The 6,922-nt window shown below is 43.4% G+C and overlaps 1 long non-coding RNA gene across 1 annotated transcript; it reads left to right on the top strand.

Annotated features, from left to right (window-relative positions):
* Window positions 1-1,659: 1,659 nt before the first annotated feature.
* LOC132692706 (uncharacterized) lies at window positions 1,660-5,689 on the top strand. Its single transcript, XR_013554941.2, has 4 exons — window positions 1,660-2,166; window positions 2,283-2,438; window positions 3,775-3,830; window positions 4,931-5,689. It is a non-coding gene; the product is annotated as an uncharacterized LOC132692706 (long non-coding RNA).
* Window positions 5,690-6,922: the final 1,233 nt, after the last annotated feature.

Here is a 6,922-nt window from a genome sequence, read left to right on the forward strand (position 1 = left end):
AATTAAGAAAGTCCCTACAGAGTTAGTGTGGGAGTGGCCAGGAAATTTCTCTTTGTGAGCGAAAGAAACTACTGATAGTCTTTGCAAGTGTTAGGGTCGTGAAAACAAAATTTCAGCCATGAATGAACTTGTGAGGGAGAAAATAATTATTACCTACTTCTCCCAAATAATTCACCCTCAAAGTTCAAGGGTCCAACAGGCATGGCTTCTCATACTTGAACACATTTTTCACGTAGCAAGCAAGGCAACTGGGTATGTAAAGGGTACATTTGCTTTCAATTTTCTCTTTTCTAGCTCCCTTTTCATCAAAACTACCTACTGTGGCAGGTGAAGAATGGACTAGGATGTCATACAGAAATGGCTTCCAAACCCAACTTGGCTTTTCACTATCTCGGGAACATTCAGCAAACTATTCATTGTGCCTCAGTTTTGGTCCACTTATTTGGACACTGGACACTTTGTTTTAACCTTTGTGGGCTGCGAGAATAACATGAGGCTAATTATAAAAGGGCATAGCACAGGATAGGAATTTAAGAAATTGTCATTAAGTTGTCATCGTCAGCTCATCATCATGGTGATTAAACTGGGACAAGAGGCCAGCAACAGGATATGCATCTATGGAATTATTGATGGTTTTGTGTTGATTTGTGTGATATCAATAGGACTGTGGGGATAAAAGCTGAAATAGGCATTCCCCCCCCCCCCCCTCAGAATAATACCTTTAGCAGAGCAGAAAAAGAAAGGAAAATTGACTTGGTTGGTGGGTTGTGAGACCCCAGACTGTGCAGATAGGACTAGAAGTTGTAATTCCATGGTGAAGATGGGGGTGTCACTCGTGGTGGTGGGTGAACTACATAAGATTTAAGGCAAATTCTAAACCAACAGGTCCAGAGTTTCATGAACATATCAGTCTGAAGAAATTTGAAAACATGGGTTCAGTTTCCAGAGGTGCTTTGAGGGAAAGCTTCATACTTTAGTCGATTGTTTGGGCCCTTGTACCTGTATAACTCCTAGACTATACTATGCCCTCAGTAAATGTTAGTTGAAAAGTGAATACATAAATATATGAATAGATTACTAATGGAAAAATAAAGCGTGACAATATATATGACAGGTTTGGTTATATTTCTGAAAATCTGTTAAGCTAATTTTGTACTTGGTATTCCCTGCTTTTTCCTCCCACACTTAGAACCACCTGTCCCTTGATGGAGCACCTTCTCAAATCCTCATATTTCTCAGATATTTCTACCTTCTAACTAAAATCTGCAAGGAAAGGTCAGGGAGCATTATTCAACATAAGTTGTGATGAGATAGTTAATTTTATATGTCAATTTGAATGGGGCATGAAGTGCCCAGATATTTGACCAAACATTATTCTGGGTGTATCTATGAGGGTGTTTCTGGATGAGATTAATGTGGAAATCAGTAGACTGACTAAAGCAGATTGTTCTTCCCAAAGTGGGTGGGCCTCATCTAATCATTTGAAGACCTGAATAGAACAGAAAGGCTGAGTGAGAGGGAACTCTTTTGGCTTTACTGTTTGATCTGGGACATTGGTCTTTTCCAGCCTTTGGACACGGACTGAAACATTGGCTGTTCTTTCATCTCAAGCCTGCCAACTTTCAAACTGGAACTTAAGCCATATGCTCTCCTGGTCTTCAGGCCTTTCGATTCAGTCTTGAACTCCACCTTGACTCCTCTGGGTCTGTCTCTTGAGAGTTTTCTTAGCCTCTGTAACCACACAAACCAATTTCTTATCATCTATCTATCTATCTATCTTTGGAGAACCCTGACTAATGCATTTATGTATAAAATATTTGCGTTTCGATAGGAATTAGAGAAGCAACAGATTTGACAAAGGACTGAGGTGGAGGTGAAGGTGTTGCCTTTGTGGGTAAAGAAGGTGAGAATTGCAATAACAATTAACTGAGATAGTCGATGTAACACATCCAACATCATAAATGCTCAGTAAAAACTTTGGGATTGATATGATTATGCTACAGGACACTGCAGGTCATTCTACAGGAAACAGAACTCACTGTGGTTAAAGATATCTGGGAAATCTGGAAAGGAATCCAAGCCTGTCCAACTCCAAAGCCAAAGAAATGTTCATGGTGATTTTACAGAGACCCTGGAATTATCCATTATTTTGCCTGAGACACATAGGTGGGTTCCTATTATACATCCACAGTGCTTCACAGTCTCCCAAAATTTAACACTTTTTATCTCATTCAAACCTCAGAACCTGACTTGTGATGTAGGTGCTATTTTTAATTTTACAGATAAGAAACCTTGAGACTCAGCGAAGTGAAGAGACCTGTTAATCATGCAGCTTGAATGCCGTGACCATGCTGAAGCTCAGACCTCCTGACTCCAAGTCATGTATATTGCTCCATACCCAGGGGTGAAAAAAGGAATTTAGACTCTTACTGGAGCTGGTGAGACAACAAGCGTGGGTTGAGGACAGTTACCTGAAAAATCTCTGTCTTTCCTGAAGTAAAAGAAACATGGTTTTGTGTAAGCAATGCAAACAGGAATATGCAAGTGTCATGGCAGAATGTATGCATGGTGTATCTATAATTACACAGAGGCTTTGCATTTAGAAATCGTATCATTCAACTGTTTTACTGCCTAAAACGCTTCAGCGGATTGAGATGATTTCAACCTGGTGGAAAATGGTGATCATCTTTCGCACATGTAAGAGGCCTTAGCAGCTCTCCCCTTTCCCTAGTTCACATTTCTCTAAGCCCTCGATTAATTCTTCCATTTGTAACATGAAGATGCCATGGGGCTATCACCATCCAACTTTTCTGGATGTGAATAAGATATATTTGTTTTACCTTTTTGTCAATACTTTGACCAGGAAATGCTTAAAATCACACTACAGATTTTGCAAGCAGACATTGTCTGTTTCGGGCTCGGTGGCATCTATTGTCAGTAGACATAAACTTCAATCCTCTCCTTAAAACTTGCCTTTTCTTTGCCAGTGCGGTTGAATGTCCTACATTAAATGATGTGTCCTGGCCCCTCTGTACCAGGTTGGGTGTGCAAGGGCACAGATAAAAACTGTCATTACTTAAAAAAAAAACAAAAAAAAACTGTCATTACTTGTTAGTACTGTAAATTTCCAAAGGCTGCTTGCCCTTGCCATGTTCTATGCTAGATGTCGGCAGGATGAATCAAAACCCATCCCTGCCTCTCAAGGAACTTACAGTGAGGTGAAAGACCGAAAATAAACAAATTGGCGAATGAACAAACAAGAGACACGCACAAGGGGTGTTGGGGTGAAGCTGGTAATATGCAGGAGTTGATCATAATAAAAGCTCACACCTTGCTTGCCGTGGGCCACCATAACTAGGGCTTTGCCTATATGAGCTCTTTTGGTCCTCACAATAACTCTGCAAGTTAGCCTATCTCTAGTAGATTACTATAGTCTTCATTTTATAGATGGGGACACTGAGGCATGGAAAAGGTGAGGGAGCATAGAGGTGTGTGAGCTGAGAGTTGAATCCAGGTAGATTGGCTCATCCACTTAGCTGCTATCCTATACTGTCTCAGCCTGTGGTCAGGGGCAGGAGGAGCTGTGAACCAGTCGGAGGAGGTGGGAAGCACATTCGATGCAGACAGAATTGCCTATTCAGAGGCAGAGGAGACCAGGAAGGTGAGGCCGAGATGAAGGCCTGCAGCTTGGGATGCCTGTGGCACACGGGTATGAAGACGCATATGCCAAAGGTAAGGCTAGACATATGAGCATATTCATCTTGCCCCTTCCAGGTGAAGACTTCCCTGTTTTGTTCTGGAGACACAAGGAAGCTGTTGAAGCATCTTAGGTACGGACACGTCATGACCTAATACCCATTTTCCGTGAGGTCATCTGGGGGAAATGTGAAGGAGAGTATCTAGAACGTCTAGCAGAGTATCTGGAGTATCTAGTGTCTAGGAAAGCATATATTTCGAGAAGGGAGAGGGGACCCAAAGCAAAGCTACCAGAGGGGAGCCTCTCACAATTGTCTACGTACGGAGGGAGAGAAAGATGAACCGGAAGGCTTTTAATTGATAGGCTGGACAGGTGAAGAGAAAGGTGCCGAGGACTGTGGCCAGGTTGGATGTGTCTACAGGAACGTATGAGATGGCGCAGGGAGGAGGAAGGTAGCCCTGTTTTGGATGTTGAAGGCTCCAGGTACTTGGGATGTATGCTTGGGATGCTGCATGCACGTTATGGATTAATAGGGTGGGGATCAGCACCTGGAGAGAGGGGCTCACAGGTAGCACTGTGGGTAGAAGTGACCAGGGGCTTCTCACAGCAGTGTTTAGTGATATGGGCAGCTGGCTATTTCTCAAGGAAGGAGTTGCTGTAGGAGCTTCTGGGGGCAGCCAACGTCCTCAATGTTATCCACTCCCACCACCATTTCTTGGATCTGAGTCTGGAATTCTGTTTCCAGCCATGCCTTTACTCTTGAGTTGTGGAAGGTATCAACCCTAATTGAATTATTATTGAATAAAACATCTAGAATAGTGCCTGGAATGTAGTCATTGCTGCACATAGTCTGCTGTGCAAGTGCTTATTAAGCAAAACAGGTGAAGGAACTCCCACTTAGATAGCAGCTTGAGGTCTTTCTTCTTGCTTGATACACGTAGGGCTTTGGGCAGGAAATAGAGATGCCTGAGGAGGACCAGCATCTTAGAAATAGGCTGAAGAAGACTACAAGAAGGGCCATCCAAAGACTAAGCAGAACATCAGCAAAAGCTCATGTCACGCCAGGCTCATTTCTTCAAGAAGGTGGTGTCCACAGGGCGGAACCCAGGCAGCAGCATGATTAAGTGAAAGGTGGCAAGTGTTTTATTAGGTCTGGAATCCATCTCAGAGATGAAAGTTGGCATGTGCCTTGTGGGATTGTTAATGGTAATAGTCTCAATGTTTATCTTTTAGACCTGCTGCATTCAATTTGGAACCAGCAGCCACAGGCGTCAACTAAGCCACTAGCCCACATGTCTTAAGTGGCTACTTTCCATTTCATGAGGTGTTTCAATAAGCATTTAATGAGTGCCCGATGCGTGCCAAACAAAACAGACAATGTCTTACAGGAGAGACAGACGTTTATGTGTATGTTTAATGTCGAAATATGTGTAGCCTGTGCTCCCTGCTATGTGCTCTCATGGTTCTTGCCTGAAGTCCATTTGTTTTCTGCAATTCTGCACTTCTTAGTATAATTGATGGAGAGAGACAATGAAACTATACAGCTCCTCCAAGGAGACCGTAAGCTCCAAGATAGCAGGGTTGTCTGGGTCTGCATATCCACGTGTCCAAGAGCCTGGCACATAAACACATACGGAATAATGATCACAATTTCAGGAAGTGCAATGAAGAAATGGTACAATGTCCTTTGAGAGTAGCTAACTGGGGGATCTTATTTAAATGAGGGGGTATTCAGACCAGAGAAAAATTCCATGAGGAAATGACAGCAAGAGTGAGAGTTGCAAGAAGAAGGGGGGGAGGTAGCTAGAGAAAAGAGGGGAGGGCCTTCGAGGGAGTGGGGTGGGGGAAGATCCCCAAGTGAACAGAGTTAGCTGCACTCTGTCTCATTTCACACAGTGGTTTCCTTTAAGCTTCTGTAAAATGCCATTTCAGGAAATCATGTGTTCTGTTTTGTAAAATGACTCATAAAAGAGCTATTTTGTTGTCATTGGCATTAAAAATAAATTCAGAATAAAATAACTTGGAACCGTGTTTATTTTCATTCTTGAGTTTTTATATAAAATGATGGAACTGCAAGTTTAATTTTTCTTCTGCTGTTTTACAAATGGATTTTTTTTTCTTCTTGCTGGCTGATGTCAGCTGCCTACCCTGAACCCCTGGGGACGGTGCTGCCTTCGGGTCTGTTCCCTCCCTCACCTGATCAGTCATATTCTGGAGGAGATCCGTGTTTATCTCCCAGGTTGGGCAGGGAGGATCTGCCAGGACAGCACAGCCACTCCCGACTCCACATATCTTCTCAGGGCAGCTGAGACGCGGTCAGAGCCTCGGTACACATGGAGTCTAGGCTCCCGGTTCCTGACATTCCAGACACTCTACTTCCTGGCTGTGGGGTTGGGGAAGAGTTAACTCTCTGAAGCTCAGAGCCTGAACTGGAAAACGTAAATGACATGATTGCATAGTGCCAGGTCAACTCTCTGGCACACAGTTGGTTTGCAGCGTGTATGAACAAAAACAGACCTAGTCCCTGCTGGTTTTCCTACCTGTCTTAAATTCATCTCTAAATGTATCCATCTGGATTTGAGACTCCATAATCCCATGAAGAATGAAGGGAACTCCCTATAAACTTATCTGGATGGACACGGGCGCCAGGTATTATATACTTGATCAATGGAAATGCTTCTGGGGTCAGAAATTAAGGGCATCCTCAATCAGATGGTATTTGCCACACAGATTTATTCTTCAATATGAGTCCGTGGGGGGCTGGAGGAGAGGCTTCGGGAAGAGGGGCTAAACTCTAGTGAGTGGAAGACTCGACGGAACATTCTCCTTGGTGCATCAAGGGCTCTGGTGTCTCAATGAGACCAAGGTGGTCAGTGTGGCATCTAAGTGTAGAGAGAACAGGATGCTTTGGCTCCAGTGTGGGAAGCAGGTGCAAAGGAACCACCTTTGTAAAGCAAAGAACCACCAATAATAATAGGGTGGAGGGAATGGGGTCCGGAGGCTGAGCCTCCTTCTGTTGTAAGTGTAGAGAAAGAATTGAACCCAACACACACTTCCATGTTAGGACCCATTTGTCCTTCCTCAGTGGGTATGGCCTTGGGAAATGGCTGGTTACACCTAGACACCGTATTACGTTTTTATTTGCAGCTATAACAAATTGCCAGAAACTCAGTGGCTTAAACACATTTAAAAAAAAAATTTAATAGTTCTGGAGGTTGGAAGTGC

This window comes from Panthera onca, chromosome B1 (genome assembly GCF_046562875.1).
Source record: "Panthera onca isolate mPanOnc1 chromosome B1, mPanOnc1 haplotype 2, whole genome shotgun sequence".
In the NCBI taxonomy this organism is placed as follows: domain Eukaryota; kingdom Metazoa; phylum Chordata; class Mammalia; order Carnivora; family Felidae; genus Panthera; species Panthera onca.